We start from the raw sequence: 22,058 nt of genomic DNA, 5'->3' as shown, positions 1-22,058 counted from the left end.
GTCCAAAAGAGGGCAGCAAGGTTGTTAACAGGGACTGGCCAATGAGTTCATACCACACCAGTACTTTTCCAGCTGCACTGCCTGCTGGACCATTTCTGGATTCAAAGTGCTGGTATTAACATTCAAAGCCCTTAATGGCTTGGGGTCAGGTTATCCGAAGGATCACCTCCTCCCATATGCACCTGCCCAGACCCTAAAATAATCCGTGATCCCCTGCCAAAGGAAGTGAGGTGGGTGGCTACCAGGAAGAGGGCCTTTTCTGCTGTGGCACCCTGGCTGTGCAATGAGCTCCATAGAAAGGGTCACCTGCACCTACATTGTACTCCTTCTGGCGCCAGGTGAAGACCTTTCTATTCTCCCAACATTTCAGCTTCCTAGTGTTTTAGCTTTGGTGTTTTAAATCTGTATTTTAAATCCTTTCATATTTTATATTGTTTTATGCTGTGCTTCGTGGTTTTAATTTCTGTGAACTGCCCAGACAGCTTTGGGTATTGGGCGGTTTAGAAGTGAAAAAAATAAAATACCTAATCATGTTCGTTCTAATGAGCAATAAACTCAGCCAGGAAATCATCAGCCTGGTCAGGCAGCATGATCTATTTTTATTTTTGCATAAATGACTATGTAGGCCATTACTGCTTCCTATTAGGGCAGCAACTTGGAGGCTGTAATCCTATACTTACATACATGGGGGTTTACTTTGAGTAGACCTGTACAGGATTGCGAGGTTAGACAATTACAGAGCAATCCTATACAAGTCTGCTAAAAAGTAAGTCCTATTGAGTTCAACAGGGCTTACTCCCAGGTAAATGGGTATAGAATTGCAGCTGTAGCCAATTAAAACCCTTTTGTTGGATTCAAGAAGGTGTATCTCATTCACTGAGAAATAAATGTATTATTATTATTATTATTATTATTATTAAATAAGCTATCTTTAATAAAAAAAATAGTTACAAAAACTGATGTAGGTGCTATGTTCAACAAGGCCTTCCTACTACTCTCATACACAGCAGGCCTCTTTTCAATGCCTGTAGCTGCAAGTACATGCATGACCTAAAAATGAAGTTTGTTTTTCTCCCCTCCAGGACAAAGTGTTTTTACTCCTATGTAAAGGTATGCAGTTTAAATCAATTCATTCATTGATGAATCAGTTAAAACTCATGTGATGAATGATTAATGTTTCTTTAATTATGTGGTTGGCAGGAGCCCTGTCTTCCAATGCTTAGTTTTTAAAACAACTAAGAGTATTATGGTACCTTAAACACTGCCAATTTTATTATGGCATAACCTTGGACTACAGTCTGTGACTAAATGCATTTCATGAGAAGTATGAAGTGTTATCCTGAGTTACAGGCATGTAATATACACAGGGGTAGGGTGGGGGGAGATTGTGTTATCAGCAATAGCTGTTTTGTGAATGGCCACTGATAACAACATGATTACCAATGCCTGGAATTTCTGCACTTCGTTTCTCTCCGACCTCAGTGTTTATGATCTCCCCTCCTAACTGTGTGTCTACTTACTGTAACTCAGGATAACACTTCATGCATCTGATGAAGTGGACTGTAGTCCATGAAAGCTTACGCCATAATAATATTGATAGTCTTTAAGGTGCCATAGGACTCTTCATTGTTTTTGCTGCAACATCACAATTATCCCCTTTCTTTCTAAAAAGGGAGACATCTGGCTGGCCACACGCCATCTTGGAAAACCATTCTATCTGTCCAGTTCTGAAATCTGTGGAGTGTAGACTAGGATGGAGAACTCCTCACTTCCCCACCATGCTGGTAGGCTCCTGTGCTTTTAACAGCTCCACAGCAGGCAAAAAATTTACTTTTCTCCAGCATGGAATTAAGTGAAAGGAAAAGCCTCACCTGTTAAATGGCTGCCTGCCTATCACACAGCAGATAAACGTATAGAGAGTCTATGAGGAAAAACAATTCTGAATAGGGGAAGAAGGCACTCTGCACATACTCAGAGACACATTTCTTCTTCACATACTCCAGGACCCAGCCCTGGTTCCGGGAGAAAAAAAAGAAGAAAAGGATCAGACTTCACAAGAGTGGGGCAGTGAGAAGACTTTCCCCCCATGCTGAACCCCAAATTACCTATGGAACATACTGCCACAGGATGTTGAAATGACCGAAAACCATAGATAACGTGTTCCACAGCGGAAATCATCAGTAGTAGGAGAACTAGTTGTATCAGGGAGGCTGCACTCCTGTGCAGAACATGAGAATCAATTGGGAATTTGGAGTATACATGTATAAATAGGGATTGGGCTGAACATGGCAAGCCACTCTTTCCCCCACCCTCCCATCTGCAATCTGGGTCTAAACCCTCCCACCCTATCTAACAGGGTTGTCATTCAGGCTTACAGAGACAATGCCTCTGAGCCATTCTTCCTCTGCCCGCCTCCCATCTGCAATCTGGGTCTAAACCCTCCCGCCCTACCTAACAGGGCTGTTGTTCTAGCTTATGGACACTATGCCTCTGAGCCATTCTTCCTCTGCCCCACCCCCATCTGCAATCTGGGTCTAAACCCCCCTGCCCTACCTAACAGGGCTGTTGTTCTAGCTTATGGACACTATGCCTCTGAGCCATTCTTCCTCTGCCCCACCCCCATCTGCAATCTGGGTCTAAACCCCCCTGCCCTACCTAACAGGGCTGTTGTTCTAGCTTATGGACACTATGCCTCTGAGCCATTCTTCCTCTGCCCGCCTCCCATCTGCAATCTGGGTCTAAACCCTCCCGCCCTACCTAACAGGGCTGTTGTTCTAGCTTATGGACACTATGCCTCTGAGCCATTCTTCCTCTGCCCCACCCCCATCTGCAATCTGGGTCTAAACCCCCCTGCCCTACCTAACAGGGCTGTTGTTCTAGCTTATGGACACTATGCCTCTGAGCCATTCTTCCTCTGCCCCCCCTCTGCAATCTGGGTCTAAACCCCCCCCATCTGCAATCTGGGTCTAAACCCCCCTGCCCTACCTAACAGGGTTGTTGTTCTAGCTTACAGAGACAATGCTTCTGAGCCATTCTTCCTCTGCCCGCCTCCCATCTGCAATCTGGGTCTAAACCCTCCCGCCCTACCTAACAGGGCTGTTGTTCTAGCTTATGGACACTATGCCTCTGAGCCATTCTTCCTCTGCCCCACCCCCATCTGCAATCTGGGTCTAAACCCCCCTGCCCTACCTAACAGGGCTGTTGTTCTAGCTTATGGACACTATGCCTCTGAGCCATTCTTCCTCTGCCCCCCCTCTGCAATCTGGGTCTAAACCCCCCCCATCTGCAATCTGGGTCTAAACCCCCCTGCCCTACCTAACAGGGTTGTTGTTCTAGCTTACGGAGACAATGCTTCTGAGCCATTCTTCCTCTGCCCGCCTCCCATCTGCAATCTGGGTCTAAACCCCCCTGCCCTACCTAACAGGGCTGTTGTTCTAGCTTATGGACACTATGCCTCTGAGCCATTCTTCCTCTGCCCCCCCCCCATCTGCAATCTGGGTCTAAACCCCCCTGCCCTACCTAACAGGGCTGTTGTTCTAGCTTATGGACACTATGCCTCTGAGCCATTCTTCCTCTGCCCCCCCCATCTGCAATCTGGGTCTAAACCCCCCTGCCCTACCTAACAGGGCTGTTGTTCTAGCTTATGGACACTATGCCTCTGAGCCATTCTTCCTCTGCCCCCCCCTCTGCAATCTGGGTCTAACCCCCCCATCTGTAATCTGGGTCTAAACCCCCCTGCCCTACCTAACAGGGTTGTTGTTCTAGCTTACAGAGACAATGCTTCTGAGCCATTCTTCCTCTGCCCGCCTCCCATCTGCAATCTGGGTCTAAACCCTCCCGCCCTACCTAACAGGGCTGTTGTTCTAGCTTATGGACACTATGCCTCTGAGCCATTCTTCCTCTGCCCCACCCCCATCTGCAATCTGGGTCTAAACCCCCCTGCCCTACCTAACAGGGCTGTTGTTCTAGCTTATGGACACTATGCCTCTGAGCCATTCTTCCTCTGCCCCCCCTCTGCAATCTGGGTCTAAACCCCCCCCATCTGCAATCTGGGTCTAAACCCCCCTGCCCTACCTAACAGGGTTGTTGTTCTAGCTTACGGAGACAATGCTTCTGAGCCATTCTTCCTCTGCCCGCCTCCCATCTGCAATCTGGGTCTAAACCCCCCTGCCCTACCTAACAGGGCTGTTGTTCTAGCTTATGGACACTATGCCTCTGAGCCATTCTTCCTCTGCCCCCCCCATCTGCAATCTGGGTCTAAACCCCCCTGCCCTACCTAACAGGGCTGTTGTTCTAGCTTATGGACACTATGCCTCTGAGCCATTCTTCCTCTGCCCCCCCTCTGCAATCTGGGTCTAACCCCCCCATCTGTAATCTGGGTCTAAATCCTCCCGCCCTACCTAACAGGGTTGTCGTTCAGACAGTGAACTGAAGGGTCCTGAGCACACCCAGAAATGTTTTCTTATTGTCCCATGATGCCCTATTACCTGATGGCCACAGATAATAGAAGGGAAATAACCGGCGCGTATTAACCTGCGCCAAAGGTTAATTAAGTAGGAGCAGCGCTGTTTTCTTCCCACTTACCACTGTATCCTGTTTACCCTTTCGCATACAGCGATATAAAAACACGCCCTCCCGCCTTCCCGGAGCTGCAGCTACCCCTTTAAAACAATCCTCCCTCCCTCTCTGTTTTTTTTGGTTCACGTCGCTCGCCGTCCCCAATAACCTTCGCTAGTGGTTAGAATAGACAGAAAGAAGGAAGGCAGGAAGAGGCGGCGGAGGCAACAGCGCCACCTTCCCCTATTCTCTCTCGGCGAGCTTCCCCCCCCCCGCCCGCTTTTCTTTCCGCCCTCCCGCGCGGCTTCCGCCAATCAGCGCCCGCCCGCGTCGGTTCTTTCGGACGGGACGGGGCGGGGCTGCGAAGGGAGGAAGGGAAAGAGGGAGGAGGGGGAAAGTTTAGCGGAGACTCCGAGAAGCGCGGAGCGAAGCGGCGGCGCGAGACCCCCCCTCCCACAGCGCCCCCTCCCCGCAGCGGCGTCAGGTGAGAGCGCGCGCGGGGTGGCCCGGGAGCGCCCCCCCTGGCTGTCGTGCCCCCCCCGCCCCGCGAGGGGAGAGAGGCTCCCCCTGTTCTTCTCACCCCCCATCCCGGAAGGGACACGAGGAGTGACGCCCTCCCCCCCCCCATACACACACCAGGAAACGAAAGACAGGGGAGTCCCCACACATTAATGCTCGGGGGGGGGAGCTTTTTTCACTCTCCCCCAGGCCTCAAAGGAGTTTACCTGGGGGGCGGGTAAGAAAAAGGAATATGGGGAGTGCCTCCTCTCCCCCCCCCCCGGGCCAGAAAAGGCAAGGCAGGGGAGTTTCCATACATTAAGGGTCTTGCGGGGGGGGGGTGTTCTCTTCCCCCCCCCCAAGCTTCAAAGGAGTTTACTTTGGGGAATATGGGGAGTGCTTCCCCTTCCTCACATGCCAGAAAAGGAAAAGCAGGGGAGCCTCCATACATTAAGGGGCTTGGGTGGGGGTCTGCCTCCCCCAGGCCTCAAAGGAGTTTACCTGGGGTGGGGGGAGAAAAGGGGATACGGGGAGTGCTCCCTCTTCCTCACATATCCCCCACACCAGAAAAGGAAAAGCAGGGGAGCCTCCATACATTAAGGGGCTTGGGTGGGGGTCTGCCTCCCCCAGGCCTCAAAGGAGTTTACCTGGGGTGGGGGGAGAAAAGGGGATACGGGGAGTGCTCCCTCTTCCTCACATATCCCCCACACCAGAAAAGGAAAAGCAGGGGAGCCTCCATACATTAAGGGGCTTGGGTGGGGTCTGCCTCCCCCAGGCCTCCGAAGGAGTTTACTGGGGTGGGGGGAGAAAAAGGAATATGGGAATGCTTCTTCCCTCCCCCCCCCCTTTCTAGGCAAGGCAGGGGAGTTTCCACACATTAAGGCTCTTTGGGGGGTGGGGTCTCTTTCCTCCAGGGCTCAAAGGAGGGAGGGGTAAGAAAAAGGAAGATGGGGCATGCCTCCTCTTGCTCACATGGCACCCCCACCAGAAAAGGAAGGGTAGGGGAAACTGCAAACAGTCCAACCCTATATATGGTCTACTCAAAATAGACCATATATCCTATACATACTTCTAGGTAAGTGTATATAGGATTTCTGCCTTAAGGGCTGTGCATCTTTTTTTCTCTTTCCCCTCTTTAAGGTGGACAAGAGGAGCGGCGGGGGGGGGGGGATTTAGGAAGATGTTAAAGATTCTAGGGAGGGCTACCCTTCCCTCCCCCTTCAGAGGACCTTGCATTTGGGGGAGGGGGCAGGAAAAAGCTTCTTGGGGAGTGTTGTCATCTCCCCACCACCACCACTACCACCACCAGGGAAGGAGAGGTAGAGGATTACATGGGAAGCCTTTACTTAAAGCAGGGGTAGGCAACTTGTAGCCCTCCTGATGTTTTGGCCTACAACTCCCATGATCCCTCATAATTGGCTATGCAGGCTAGGGCTGATGGGAGTTGTAGCCCAAACATCTGGAGGACCACAAGTTGCCCACCTGGACTTAAAAAGTTTTTTTGGGGGGCAGGGGTTACTCCTCACCTTCAGAGGATCCTGGAGGTGGGGGGAATCCCAACACATCTGGAAGGTGCAACTTTGGGGAAATCAGATAGAGCAACTTCACTAAGAGACATGAGGGCAAGGATTAGGTAGAAGATGGAGCACTGAACAGTTTCTGATGGGCTACTTATTTATTCTTATGACTTCACTCCTGCTGGTTGCTGCAATTCCTTGCAAAGAAGGCTAGGGTATGTGAGCCTTGGTCTGATCCTGCAAGGCACTTGTAGTGAGAGTGCAAAGTTAGGGCAACCAAACAGGTTAGTTATATACTTTATTTCATAGGAGATTTTGAGAGTGTGCTCTTGCTTTCTAAACTTAAAACACATTAGTGGAACAAATGTATTCTAGTAAATAAAAAAGTAGGCCACGAAAGACTGTTCTTCATAAACCTGTGCTCAGGGGAATTTCAGCCCCACATACCATTCTCAGAGGGTCTTATCCATGGGGAAGATCAGAGGAAAAAAGGGGGGTCACATGAGGAACACCATATCTTTCTCCTCCTAGAATGATTTAAATACCATGAAAGGAAAAGTAGGGGATCCTCACAGTGTGTGGCGGGGAGAGGTGTTTACAAACGGGGCAATGGCCTATATATTATTTGTGCCTGTCCTTCCTTCAGGGGGAGTTGTTCCTTGTTTGTTTTTAATTTTCACAACAATCCTGTGGGGAAGGTTAGCCTGAGAGATGGAAGATAATCCATCTCATGTGATCTCAAGATCATCCAGTGAGCTTCAAGTCCAAGTAGGAATTTGATTCCAGTCTTCTGTAGCCCAGGAGTTCAGACAGCACACCAATCTTAAGGAAGTGGAGTGGGTGCCCTCCAGATGTTTTGGACTACAACTCCCATAATCATGACCCTTGCCATGCTGGCAGGGGCTTATAGAAGTTGTGATCAAAACTCATGGAGGGCACCAGGTTTCCTGTCCCTGCATATAGTGTGCACCCACTCTTTGGTGGGGTGACACCTTTCACCCTTGACGTTCTGTAGGTTAGAGTACAAGGAAAGAATGAGGTGGGATTGAAGGGGAAGAAGGAGAAGCTTATATCTGTTGTCACATTTCAATGAGGGCGCCCTTGGCTGTCCTGGAGGAAGCTCCAATTTAAGGAACTGAGGAACGAGACTTGTGGGGAGGTGGTGAATGAAATATGAAATCGGAAGAGAAATGAAGAATAGGGTTCCACCCAATAGCTCCTCAGGGTCAAGGAAGCAGAGAGCTCCTCTGAACCTTTGGGATGAGGAAATATAAACAGAAGGAAAAGTTGCAAGGAGAATGGAATATTGGGCTTCTTCCTCTTGGGGATGTGAGATGAAGACCGCACTTCATCTAGTCCTCTGGGGGCATAAAGGGTTCTCATTGCATACCCCTGTGAGGTTGTACTGGGTAGGTGGGAGGGCAGGAGAAATGGGGGATGGGATTTATCCCCACACCAATGGAACCACTAGAGACCTGGAGTGGAGGAACCTTAGAGATGTAATGGGATGTGAGAGGCTTAACAGGGCTGTGGGAGAAGCAGAATGTGGCAACTCCTGCCTCCACTGAGGGAGTAGCAGGTTGCAAGTTGTGGGAGGGTTTTCCCCAATGGGTGACAGTTGGTATGTGTGGTGTGGGAAGGGGGAAGATGATGAGTGGTGATGTGCAAAGCTCACCCCCCCCAACAAATAAACATGCTGACGGAAGTGAGTTTAACCTTATACAGCTGTTGTTGTCAACCTCATACAGCTGTTGTGTCTTCACCAGCTACCCTTGCCCTAGGGGGTTATGAGTCAATCAGGTGACTGAATATTCAGGAAACAAATAGTAGGCCAGTTAGCAGTGACCATGGTGGGTGTGCTTTCATGACAGCTGTAGGGATTTGATCTAGCTTGGCAAACACACAACCTCTTAAAGTCCTGCTGTGGTCCCTGTTTGTTGTGTTTATTGTTGCTGTTAGCTGATTTGGGGCTTGGGACGTTTATACTCCACTCCTAAACATGTTTACATCGATCTTGACAGGATTGGCTTCTAGGTAAGTGTGCTTAAGGTTGTAGCCTTTACATCCTTCATAATGTCCTTCATGTGTCATACTGGGTCTGCGTTACACTTTTAGTCGTATTAGAATAGTGAGCTTTTGTCCTTGGCTATGAATTCTCTTTGTTGTCCGGGTGGCTATCACTGAGGTGCGTCTAGTCAGGTGCGATATCTATAGTGTCAGGAGCACATTCAGTGGTAAACTGCCAGTGCAAATGTACCCTGAGATTCCTGGAAGAAACTTTGCTGATAGAGGCATCCTGTCTCTAGCAGTGATGGCATCCTTGAGATGTGTGGATGCTCTTTTGTTGATTGTAAAATGCAAAATTCAAAAGATCAGGGTCATGTGAAGGCGGGGTGCTAGGGATGTGTGTATGTCAGTGATGTGGGGTGGACATTCCAAAATGGAAAGTTTTCCAGTGATTTATTTTTCCATGGAAAATTTTCCGTTTCTGTTCATTACTATCGATGAATGGACACCAATTGCAAAAACAATATTAGGCAACATCAGCAGTTTAAAAATTTTAGATGAGTGATTGTCAACATATTATGCACAGTTGTTTGGGTTGCTAAAATGTACTAGTGTGTCAACAGTTTTCAGTACCTTGTTTCCCTTAAATCTAAACAGTGTAAGGGAAGCATATGCTATTGCCTTTAAAGTTTCACAAGTGTTCCAGTAAAAAAATGGACATAATGTAACATTTAATCTCATTGTGTGCTTTAATTTTCCCCTTATATATTTCAGGTTAAATACTTGTGGCATATTGGGACAAAAAATAAATAAAATGGAATACTTTTTTTAGTGTTGTTGTTTGCTAAATACAAGTAAATGAAGCATGCTAAATTAGATCACTCTCTAGGGGCAGCATTCCCCAGTCTGGTGCCTTCCAGATGTTTTGGACCACAACTCCTAGCATTCCTGACCATTTACTATGGTAGCTGGTGCTGTTGGGAGTTGAAGTCCAAAATATCTGGAGGGCACCAGGTTTGGGAAGGCTGACCTATGGCATCTGAAAGTTTTCCAGAAAACCCACATCAGTAGCACACGTGGGATTCCACTCAAGCCTATCCGTTGTGTGTGTAATAACTGATCAAACGTTACATATTCTGAAACTTCTATGTGCTTTTCGATAGAGGCAGAAAGCCAAGTGACTGTTTTTCCTTCCTCTCACTGAAAGTCTTGCATGAAGTAAGATTGGAGAATAATTCCAGTTAGTATGAAAAGAAATGTGACCATTATTTTGTGGTTCCGTAAGTAATAGGATTGGAAGCATTAGTATTAGCAAATACATGTCAGTTGCTCTTTAGAGCTAGGTCTCTCTAAAATCTGGATTGCAAGTTCCTCGAGACTCAGATCTGGCATATTGAGGAGAAGAGTTTTACTGTAGCCTTCTCCCTGGCTACACAATTCCTGGGGGAAAGAACAGAAGACAAAGTCTCCATCTCCTCATTGTTGTCACTGCTTGCATGCTCAGATAGGGCAGGTGAACAGGCAGTAAGTGGGGAGGGAGCAAAAGGGCTAGGCTTGTTTTGAGCCCCCCCCCATGAATTTGTGTCTCAAAATCAGACCTGGAGAGCAATTCTTCGTTAGTGGTCTTCTGACAGTTGCATAGAATGTGTAGTTCTTATTGCTTTGTTGACAAAAGGACTAGTGGCTGGCAACTGTATGTCAAGTTTACAAGTGCACTATGCCACCTTTTTTTCCCAACTTCGATCTGTGCCTGAACTTGTTTCTGACTGCAAGCTTTGCCCATGTGGTATGAGAGCAGAGAAGACAGCCCTGCACTGGGGTTGGTTTGCTTCCTGCAAAGAGTCAGTGTGGTGACTCTTGCCGACTCCCCTTTTATGGTGGTAGGAGACAGCTGTGGTTTAAGGATGGTACATAATCAGACTTCATAACTTCTGCTCTGACGTCTTAAGTAGAACAGTAAAACTCTGTCTACTTGATCCTTCTGTCATCCCTGTAGAACAGCCTTGGTCAACCTGGTGCCCTCAAGATGTGTTGGATTACAATTCCCATCATTCCAAGACAGCATGGCCAAAGGCTATAGAAACTTCCTTTAAATAACTTGGTTCCTTTCTTGAATTGTAGATACTTATCAAACCTCAGATCTTTTTCTAAAAGGCGAGCTGTATTTCTAGGCCTTGTAATTATTCCTTAGTATCTCTTAGTTGACGCCTGACTCATTGATAACTTGTATTGCTGCTCCTGACATTCCTTCTCATTGGTCAATATTTTTCAGACACTGAGGCACCCAGAAATCTGAAACTGCAAAATAAAAATGGAATATCGGGGGGTGGGCGGGTGAGCGAGATTTCTGGCTGACCTTGTCTCTTTATAATGCCTTGTTTGTACGTACACATTCCGGAGTAGATAGTCATGGTGCATTGCAGTCCTAAGCATGTTTGCTCAGAAGCCGGTTCCATTGAGCTCAATGGGACTTACTTCCTCGTACAGGGATGGGGAATGTATACCCCTCCAGATAATGTTGGATTACAGCTCCCGTCATCCTTCACAATTAGTTATGTTGGCTAGGGCTGATTAGAGTTGTAGTCTACTGACATCTGGAGGGTGACGCATTCCCACCCCTGCCTAGTGAGTTCTATGTAGTCTCCTACAATATAAGCAGTGTCTTGTGGCACCTTGGAAAAGAACAGATTTTACTTACTGATTTATTGATAGCTCTTTTTATATTGCCACTCAATCATATGCCCAGGTCAACTGTGTCGGAAGGTTGCTTTTTTGGACTACATGCTGGTCACTTGGGTTCCTGCTACCTTACCTTAGTGGATGAAAAAAAGTCATTCTCTTGGCCCTCTGTCATGTCTCCCCCCTCTCCAGCAAAAGAACTATTGTTTTCAGTGGTTTGCTTTGCCATTTGATAGTAGAAAAAACAAATCCTTCATAGATCTTATGATACAAGTTCCAACCTTGTATCTGCATTAATTCCTTTTATTACATTTTCCTAAAAATTAGCATGCTACCATGCAAGGGAACGTTGTTGCTATGGAACTTCTGGCAACAAACAAAATGCTATGCCTTTGAAAGTGAATTATGGTTCAGTTATATTAGGGCCACTCTCATCCTAACATACAGCACTGAGTCTACATGATGGCTTTTGGGGGCAGTGACTTCTGTGGATGCTGCATGCATACATGCAAACAACAACCCCACACAGAACATTGCTCAAATGCACCTTGTACAAGGATGGCTCTTTGACCTGGATTGTGGGTGTTGCTAGACCTTTCTTACAGGATTGTCCATGAACAAGCTGGATGATGAATTACACACTGTATGTATCTATGCAAATAACTGAAAGAAGCTACCCCATTGGAAATGTTATTTGAGCAAAGTCTGGTTGTTGTGTTTAAAAAACAACTACAAAAAACCCCATAAACTACTGAAACAGATTTGAAAGGTGGCATGGCTGGTTGTCAACAGGACAGTAATAGTATGGCTGTCATCCAAAGAATTGAAGGTTTTTTAATCAATCAACTGCCTGACTTTTAAAACATTTAATTGGTCAGTTGATTGGGCATCAATTAAATGTGTGTGTGGCAAAACATCAATGAAACAGCTGTCTTTGAAGCTTCTGAAGTTGCAGGATAGTATCCAAAATGTGAAATTGAATTCTTACGTTATCTGATAGCATTGGATATAAGCACAATGGAAAAGCCATTTTAATGTTTCTGTTCCATTAAATTTGTCACAAAGAACGGAACAAGCACATCTATGTGACCCAGAGTTCTTGCTTATCGGCCTCACTTCCTAAATGACCAAAACTAGCAAACCAAAGCAGACAAAACAAGAGATTTGTTATTGCTTTTCTGTCTCTTTGCACTTAAAAAAAAATAGCAGTGGTGTGTGTGGGGGGGCGGGGGGCTGTTCCAGTCTGGGCACCCATATATATATATATATATATATTTTCCCTCCTGGGGTACATAGCAGTTTGGGCAGGGGTATTTGTCAAGGAGGGGGCCACGGTGGCTTAGCGGTTAAGACACTGAACTGCAGACTGGAAGGTCGGCAGGACAGCAGTTCGAGACCCGAGTGCTGCGTGACGGAGTGAGCTCCCGTCTTCAGTCCCAGCTTCTGCCAACCTAGCAGTTCGAAAGCAAGAAATTGCAAGTAGATAAATAGGTACCGCCTCGGCGGGAAAGGTAACAGCGTTCCGTGCACCTCGGTGTTCAGTCATGCCAGCCACATGACCACGGAAGCGTCTTCAGACAGCGCTGGCTCTTTGGCTTAGAAACGGGGATGAGTACGGCACCCTAGAGTCGGACACGACTGGTTGGGGACACCTTTACCTTTATTTGTCAAGGAAGTCGCAGGTGGGGAAGGATTAAACCCTCCTTCCCCAGCACTGTGGTCTCAGTCTTTTTTAAAGTACAAAAAACAACCCAGAAATTAAATCTTGCATTTTCTTGTTAAGGCTAGTTTGGTTTCTTATCATATTTAATACTGTAGCTAAACAACGTCTTCCGGTTTGTTTGTAAAAACTAATTTGTTCTAATGCTAAAATTTCCACACACACAAATATATATATATATAGAAATGTTGAGTTTGCATTTCTTGGCAGGTATCTGACTCTCAAATTAGAAATACAGATCTTAAGGGTACAATCCTATGCATGTTTAGACAGAGAAAAGGCCTACAATTCCCAGCATTGCCCATCCTTGTTTGTCTAAACATGCATAGGATTGTGCCCTAAGTGCCTTTTAAACATTGGATGATATATTCCATGCCAAAAAGGATACAAAGATCTCCAAGACTTCTCTTTCAGTAAGAGACCTGCAACTCTCCTTGAACTTCCAGCTGATTCATATGCCCAGTGTACAGCACAATATTAGTGCACCTGTTAAGGATCACAGGTGGCCAAGAGATGCTTCAGAATGGTTTGAATTCTTTTAAGATCGAATTTGAAAGGCTTTGATGGGCTGCCCCTTCTGTAACTGTTCCAGGTTCAGGCAAACTCTGATGAGTAAGGAGATGCTGCATCAGGATGTTCACATAGGCACAGGCACCTTGACTGGTGGAAATGTTAAAGTAACGTTTAGGAGGTTAGAAACATAGGAAGCTGTCTCATACTGAGATGTACCATTACTGCATCTATCCAGTAATGTCTGCTGGACTGGCAGTGGTTCTCCAGGGTTTGGGGCAGGTTTTTTCCCCAGACCCACCTGGAAATACCAGGGATCGCAACTGAGACCTTCTGCATATAGAGCATGTGCTCTACCACTGAGCTTCAGGGCCTCCCTGTTATCCAGAAGATTGTATACAATAGCTTGTATGCTATTGTTTACATTGGTTTCTCAACCTTGGAAAAAGTAGTGATCCAGTCTTTTAGAGTGTGACCTCTAATACAGATAAATGAAAGTATCTCACCCACTATTTTGCTGGATCTATGTCCCATTGTACGGAGACTAAGATTCAGTTCTTCCAGGGGTGGGGTGGATGTAACATGGAACATCAGAAAGAATGGTTAAAGGTGCAATCAGTAGGACCTACTGATTGCACCTTTGATGCTTGTAAGCCTCTGAACTCGGAGGCTTATGAGTATCCAGTGCAGAGTGGGAGGTTGGGCGGAGGCGAGGATTACCTCCACTGCACTTCCCGCTCTGCATTTCAGCTACACAGGTTTTTTCGCCCATCTATCTGGGGCATCTCGGAGGGAGAGGGAAGGAGGCTTGAGAGGCCTCGTATACTGCATGAGCCAGCCTCTCCAGTCCCCTCCCCTCCCTGCCCACCGGAAAGCCCTCTTTGCCTCCTCTCTCAGGTCGATTTTGCAACCTCAGAGAAGCAGCTGGCACAGTTCTCTTCACCCCTGCTGCAAGGGGGAGGGGGCAGGGAATGCAGATTCCTGGGTCCAAGGTCAGTGCTCCGAGGCAGGTTCCAGGAATCCAGAGTATCCTATGGTTCTGCAGACTCTGTCCAGGGGCCATAGGATTGCTCCCTAACTATCCCAAGTCCTTAGCAGTTTTGCTGTCAGGCATATGAAGCCTGGTCCTGTTAAGGTGTCAAACATCGTCAGCACAGAAGGTGAACTTGAGGGTCAAGGCTGAATCTAAGCAGAAAAGGCAACTCAAATGATCAAGGGGCTGGAGCAACTCCCCTGTGAGGAAAGATTACAATGTTTGGTGCTTTTTAGCTTAGAAAAAAGTGAAAACAGCATGATAGAGGTGTAAAAAAAAAATCATGGTGTGGAGAAAGTGGATGCGGCGATGTGGAGATGTACAATGTACATGGGAGATGTACAGTGTACAAATACAGATGTATTTCTCCTTCTCTACTAATAATAGAACCCAGAGTCATCCAGTGAAGCTGAGTGATGGGAGAGTCAGGACACGTAAAAGGCAGGACTTCTTCACACAGTGCATAATTAAACTATGGGATTTGCTACCACAAGATAGAATGATGACCACCAATTTAGATGGCTTTAAAAGACAAATTCATGGTAAAAAGGCTATCACTGCTAGTCATGATGGCTATATATTGCTTCCACTATTGGAGGCAGTATGCCTCTATATGCCAGTTGCTGGGGAACTCAAATAGGAGAGTGCTATTGCACTCATGTGTTGCTTGTGGGCTTCCCATAGGCATCTAGCTGTCCATGGTGGCAACGGAATGCCAGACTGGATAGGCTGTTTGTCTGATCCAGCATGACTCCTATGTTTAAGTTGGACTAACTGTGCGATTCTTCTGATCAGCGTAAATCTTATGCTGTAAAATCTGAGCTGCAGCTGTATTTATTTATTTTTGCATCCTATATAGGCAATCCTGGCATATATCCAATTATAAGGCAACGGCGCATTCAATTATGTAGACTCTGGTATAAATGGTCACTTTATAATCCTGTCTTTTAGTGTCACTGTGGCTGTGTTCAGATGATCAGAACCTGGTATAATAAGCCAGTATATGCATGAGTTTGGTGCACCCAAATGATCTTAATGATATAGGGCAGGATACAAATGTTTTAGATACAATAAAATAAAATGTAGCCCTTTTGCTCCCACTTTGCTCCTCCATTCGCAAGTACGGAAGCAAGTGAGGAAGCTACAGTTAACCTTAGCTTTCCCTTGCATCTGAACTGGGAAACAATGTTTAATGCCTTCCAAAGAAGCCAGGATTTGGAAGCCAAACTTAAACCATTGCATCATATCCTGGCTTATTTGAAAGCCATTAGCCATTGTTTCCAGTTCAGACATAATGGGAAGCGATGGTTAACTGCGGCTTTCCCACGTTGTGCAGAAAGTTGCTCGTGGAAAGTGAGAGCAAATGGAATATATTTACCCTGGCTTTCAAAATAAATACCCAAGGTGGCTAAAAATGTATAAAACTACTGGCATGGTTTGTCACTTCGGCTAATTTTCATTGAGGCCTACCTTCAGTGCACATCTGAGATTCTGAAGCAGAAGCAAAACCCGCTAGGTAGGCACCTGTGGTTGCCAGGGAGAAGCTTAACTGTTCTGTACATCACCCTCAAGCCCAGTTTCTGTTATGATTGGGCTGGGGTGTAATGTGCCAAGCAACTTTTGCCTGCTGGGCAAATTTCAGTGCTCAGAAATAATGAAGCTGTGTGTGTGCGAGTGCGCGCGCGTGTATTATTTTGTTTGCAATCTCTTTATTGTCCATGTTTGGGTAGGGGTCTTCTGCCTAGTCTGAAGCTTGTCTTTTTGTGCACTTCAGCTGTTAATTACAGCTGGGAGGGATCCATACTTGGGAGCTCAGTTTTGCTCCCACCGCAGTCCATGATCCTAAGAGCCCTCTTGTCACAATTGCTTTCTTTCCACAGCCTACACTCCTGTTGGCCTTTCCATAGGATCCTGTGGTCATGATCTCTCCCTTCTCTGCTAAATGATGGGCCTTGAATGAGACTCCATGCTGCCAGCTCCATTCAGCCTTGCCTTAGGTGCCTCCAGAAAGGCATTTTTGTTCTTGGCTTTGGGGAAAAAAAATATTTTTGGCCTCCGTACAATTATCAAATAAGAGAGAGAAATTACTTTTCTCTCTTCTCTGACCAGCAATGTTGGCAGCTGTTGTAAAGAATAGACTTTTTAAAAAATCTTCCCAACGTGCTTTCCTCAGATCTTCGAGCTGCAGACTGACTGCTCATTTCACCACGTTTGATCATTTGAGTTGTACAGCCACCAAGTAAAAGAATTTTTGAAAGCAGCTGAAAGAGAACATCGGACTCCAAGCTTAACACCAATGCAAACCTTTTCTGAAAGGATAGGAACGTAAGAAGCTGCCTTGGATCAGGTCAGGCCACTGGTCTGTGTCACTTAGCATTGCCTACACGGGCTGGCGACAACTGTCCAGGGTTTCAGACAGGGATCTTTCCCAGCCCTATGTGGAAATGCTGAGGATTGAACCTGGGGCCTTTTGCATACAAAACCTTTGCTTTTATGGCCCCTGAAAGGTGATTCAAGACCACATGGCCTTTATGAATGGAGCTGAAATGAATATGTCATTGTTAAGTCTATGAGACTGGTAGAGACCAGATAGTCAGATAGAAAAATCCAATCTCTGCACTGTGTGGTCCTCATGAGTATACTTCATCTGATCATTATAATGATAGGGAACAGCTGTAAATTGGCTCTGAAACTAATTCCCACCTCTCTAATTCAGGGTCCTCTCTATCTTCAGATTGCACCACAAGACCAGTTAATCTTTGCAATAGCCTAAAATTACAGTGTGATTGGATAGTGTCCCCTCCCCCCACACCCCATCCCAACCCAATCCTCTTGACCCCATACGTTATGCCAGTTGGTGGCCATATGTTGCTGTTCATTTACAGGCACGAAGGCAGCAGCATGTCTGTTACGGTCTCTTCCACTTTGCAGAGCAGATTTGATTTTGAGGTTTACTTTGCGTGTTGCAGTTCTTTGGTAGAGAGCCCCAACTTGTTCAGGCTTTCGATCTAAAAGACACAACACATAAGGAAAAGGGATTGGGAGGGAGGAGGAAAAAAGCAAAACTCAGTCGACAGTTCTTAGTTTCAAAGTTCTTATAGGCATTCTTTCAGGCAGGGAAGGGCAAAACAAGCGCCCTTCAGCTGTTCCTTCTCTGGCCGATGTATGGGGCCAGGTTGGTCTCCCCTTTGCCTTAATGTTCTGCTACAGTCTGCAGCCCCAGGGAACTTGTCACTCAGGGCTAGGGATGTACAGACTGTGTAAAGCCTGCTCTTGTCTGTGTTTCATGAATTGTCAGGCGACTTTTCTTCCATCGTCCAGTCACAGGCGGATGCAATTTTTTTCATCATGCGGAAAAATGCGCAAATAATTACATAAGAGGTTTCCTAATGATTTACATAATTTACCTTAGTATGTAACATTTAGCCTATTGCCCCCTCATTCCATTCCACTTTTCCTCAGCAGAAACTTCCGTATTTTCCTACAAATAAATTGTGTACATTTTGGGAAAGTAAAAAAAAATAAATCCAAAAGTCCACAGACTCCACACAGCCTGAGGACGTCAGTCTGTAATGGATTCCACAGGTCGGATTCTTAGCTATTCAAACTCATTTTAGTCCATCTCAAATTTCTCCAGCATCCCTACTTAGGGCACAATTCTATGCATGTTTAGACAGAAGAAAAGTCCTACAACTCTGAGCATTCCCCAGCCAGCATGGCTGGCTGGCGAATGCTGGAAGCTGTAGGACTTCTTTCTGTCTAAACATGCATAGGGTTGCACCCTCAGGGTGTTTACCATTTGAAACTAGAATTGTTGTGCACTTGGGCTGTTGACTTTAGTTAAGCTGAGTAGGGATAGGCCACTGGGCTCCAAGCCTGTGACTTCCTCCCAACCAGCACACAACCTTGTTGATCCCAAGGGCTTTCTCCCATACCAGTGAGCCTTGTTCATGAGCCCTTAAACCCTCTTCTCTCTAGTGTGTGCAGATGATGCCATTTTGGCTGGATCCACACTTGGAGTGTTGAGTTCACTCTTAGTATATAGGATAATCTGGTAGAGGGGGCAGGTTGACTGTATAGCAGCGGTACAGCTGTCTAATTGCATATTGCAGTTAAAGAGAAAGAGAAATGCGTCTGTAAACACAAGCATTGTTTTTTTAAAAACACACACACACAAACAACTTGAGCACTTTTCCCTTCCCAGAGTTAAATTCATGACATACCACACAACCTTTGTCTCCAGATGAGCCTATGCATATGAAAGCTACTAGCCTTGGCAACATGGCAATTTTAAAAAAATGCTTTTAGTGTTTAATATTGTATTATTTTGATGCCTGTGTGGTATTATTTTTATTTATTTATTTGTATTTTGTTGTTTGGTTTTATGATTGTAAATCACCCCGAGGGTATTTGCCAGTTGGGCGCTATACAAATCTAACAAACATAGAAGGCGGGAGAGATAACAGGTAGGGCACTTTGTTGAAGAACCACGTTCTCAACCATATATGAGAAGTTACCATTTAAAATAGCGTTCTGAAGACTTGGCAAGTGGTTTGTAACGTATCTGGTGAGTCTGAGGAAAGGGGTAAATAATGGAGTAGTTCAGTCTGTTAACATTTTGCAAAGACAAAAATGGACCCTGTAACTTAAAATAAACGGAACAGATAGTCGCTTTTTCAATTTGCAAAGTTTCACATAGCGTCCAGCTCCCTAATAATAGAGTGACCTCATTTTTTACATATGTGTTTTGTAAGGTTACTTCACCTTCCTTGGTTAGTGTCCTGCTTCTTGGCGAGCATGTAATTACTACCTTTGAGATCCCAAATATGATTATCTTTGTTTCCCTTTGTTTAGGTACCCTGTAAAGGCTGCCTGATCTCGATCTCTCTCTGTGTGTTTATGCTGTTTTGACACCAGTTTCTTGAACGTTGCCTTTTGCCTCTACCAAATACGTCTACTGTATCTTTAAGAAACCAGCCTGCTCTGAATGTCTTAACCAGCTTAACCTACCCTGCTAGCAAGGAAAAAGTTCTTTAAATAATGGATATTAGCTTTTACCAATTAGGATTATAAGCTTCACAAACAGGGTGGAGTTTGCCCAGTTCAGCCAGTCACATTTTAGAAGGTGGGGCATCATGTTCAGGGTAGGTTGCAGTGGAGTCCAGCTTCAAGTGAAGTTAATCTGGGGTGAAGCAAACAGAAAATTGTACAGATTTTGTTGGTAGGCTTCCTTTTTGTTGTCGTTTTAAACGTTTGTACAGTTTCCCACTTTGGCTCGAAGTCAGTTGGGTCTGTGTACTTGTAGCTGGTTTTGCCATTGTTCGTTTTCTGGTGCTGGCAAGATATTAAAATTTATGCAGGAGAGCAGAACAAAAGAGATCTTTGGACAGGAAATCAGGTGTCAAGGCACAAACTTGACTGAGTTTATATTTTTCATGGATCTCCAGTTTAAACTTCCTTCTTTTTATTCAGAAAGAATTTTTAAAAAGTGTGGGGAGATCTGTCTATCTGTTTTACAGGGCTATGGGCTCATAGGTCTGTTTTTGTATAACACTGCAGCGCCTAAATCTTCTTGATTCGCCTAAATCTTCTTGATTCGCTTTTAACCTCTTAACTTATTTGGATCTGATGGGGGAGCAGCAGGGGTGCAAGGAGAGAATGTTGGCAGCTTATGTTGGATTGTATAATGAAGGCATCAGCCTTTAAATGCTTTCCCTTGGGAGGAGCGGAGTCTGGCTTTAAATTGCATCCTCAAGATCATCTTTGTACAGATAAATGTACTCTGGTATGTCTGTTTACAAGGGGACTGGAGATCTTGTGAGATCATGCTGTAGCTTCTCATGCATTTCTCACAGGGTCTGCAGGGGGGAAATGTTCAAAAGTTTACATTCCTGAGTGTGCGACTGTGCTTCTTTTAATTCAGATTTCCCTGCATGAGACTTAACTAAGCTAGCAGCCTATAATATAATTCTTTAGTGTTAGAATAGGATTTCCGGCTGGAATTGGCCAATATTGCCACCACGTACATCTAAAAACACAGTGTGTTGTATCTTTGGGTTGTTTGTATGTTCTGCATCTCTAATATGTGTTTGGGGTGTGTGTTTGTTTTTAATCAGGTAGCTGTGACTGGGGTGGGTGGATCAGTGTTAAATATAGACGAGCAAAGGGCTGGATGTGCCTGATCTTGTCTGATCTCAGAAGCTAAGTAGGGTCAGCCCTGGTTAGTACTTGGATGGGAGACCACCTGGGAATCAGGCTTCCTGCATTGAGCAGGGGGTTGGACACGATGGTCTTGTAGGCCCCTTCCAACCCTATGATTCTATGATCTTTTCCTAAGAGTTCCAGAGGCACCTTCTGCTCTCCCTTGCCATGGCCTAATGCTATACATCTAGAGTCAACAGGAATTTGTAGATGTGTAGTGTGATCTCTTCTGTCTGACAAGGACAGATTAGCCAATTGCCAGATCTTTCATTACTGAGGAAATGTGCATTGCATTTTCAACTAAGTGGAACAAACTTTAGTTTACATCAGAGGTGACTTCCCACAGGGGGAAAGCTAAGGGGGACCACCTAATCAGCTTTTTTGAGCAGATGTTTCTATATTAGAGATCAGCATCTGGAGGCCACAGGAAATATTGGTTGTCCCCCACAGGCAAGAGAGGAGGTGATGGTGGTGGTTATAACAATGGGACTTGTTGGCAGTCTACCATAGTGTTCCCTACACTGGCGGTCTCCAGATGTTTTGAACTATAACTCCCAGCATTCCTGACAATTAGCCATGCTGCTGGCGCTGCTGGATGTTGAAGTCCAAAACATCTGGAGGGTACTACCTTGGGGAAGGCTGCCCTTTCTTCTCTTCGGAGGCGTTCTCATAAAACTAGTTTCTGATCCTATCTAGATTAATCTTACTTGGCTTGACTATTCAATGCCTGATGCAACTTGAGTCTCAAAATGCAAACTTTTCTGTTGTTACAAAAGGCAACAGAAGTCTCTCCCCCCCCCCCCCCGGTCTACATATTTGGAGCTGCTGGAGAATTTCTATGCATGGATAGAGTTCAAGCTATTTGTAAAAGCAAATCTGCCCTGAAAGATAAACATAATAGTTTGTTGGCATAGCTGGCAAGCAACTCTTTGAGGGAGGACAAATATTCTTGTCTGTATTCGAAGTCATAGAAAGCTCTGGCAGAGCTCGGCCATTCCTGTCTGTCTGTGTTTCATTAATTGAGGAGTGCTCAATCATAAGCTTACACCTGCAGTCTGAAATCGTACAGCTCAGAGATTTATCAACTCTCGTACTGTCTTGTGAGAACTAGTCCTGGCTCTCTGTGCACGTAGTGGCTAATGTCCCACTAGAACTGGGGAGACCCATGTTCAAATCCCTGCTGAGCCATGAAGCTCTTTGGTCCATTTGCCATCTCTTATCCTAGCCTACCTCACAGGGTGTTTTGAGGATAACACGAGAGGGTAGAAGCACCATGCATTCTTTTCTGTTCTTCTTGGAGGAAAAACGGGAGAGAAACCTAATTTTAAAAATTGGG

The 22,058-nt window shown here is 45.6% G+C and overlaps 1 protein-coding gene and 1 long non-coding RNA gene across 18 annotated transcripts in view; one reads left to right on the top strand and one right to left on the bottom strand.

Annotated features, from left to right (window-relative positions):
- LOC146337185 (uncharacterized) overlaps nt 1-4,689 on the bottom strand; it is a 41,428-nt gene extending 36,739 nt beyond the window's left edge. For 4 of the 12 annotated variants that reach the window (XR_014785380.1, XR_014785385.1, XR_014785386.1 and 1 more), the window contains exon 1: nt 1,872-2,703. This is a non-coding gene — a long non-coding RNA (uncharacterized LOC146337185). Of the gene's footprint in view, nt 1-1,871; nt 2,704-4,487 lie in introns of those variants that run through there. The other 8 variants (XR_014785389.1, XR_014785390.1, XR_014785381.1 and 5 more) reach the window with 8 other exon arrangements.
- Nucleotides 4,690-4,920: 231 nt separating this feature from the next.
- The window catches only part of ZFAND6 (zinc finger AN1-type containing 6), an 81,001-nt gene continuing 63,863 nt past the window's right edge, over nt 4,921-22,058 (top strand). For 3 of the 6 annotated variants that reach the window (XR_014785378.1, XM_084817272.1, XM_084817269.1), the window contains exon 1: nt 4,921-5,041. The gene's annotated coding sequence lies outside the window, so the exon portion shown is untranslated. The other 3 variants (XM_084817273.1, XM_084817271.1, XM_084817270.1) reach the window with 2 other exon arrangements.

The sequence above is a fragment of the Heloderma suspectum genome, chromosome 11 (assembly GCF_057233095.1).
Source record: "Heloderma suspectum isolate Gila_16-S chromosome 11, 16-S_ref, whole genome shotgun sequence".
NCBI lineage: Eukaryota > Metazoa > Chordata > Lepidosauria > Squamata > Helodermatidae > Heloderma > Heloderma suspectum.
The sequence above is the reverse complement of the archived record's forward strand: the minus strand, read 5'-3'. Positions and strand labels throughout refer to the sequence as shown.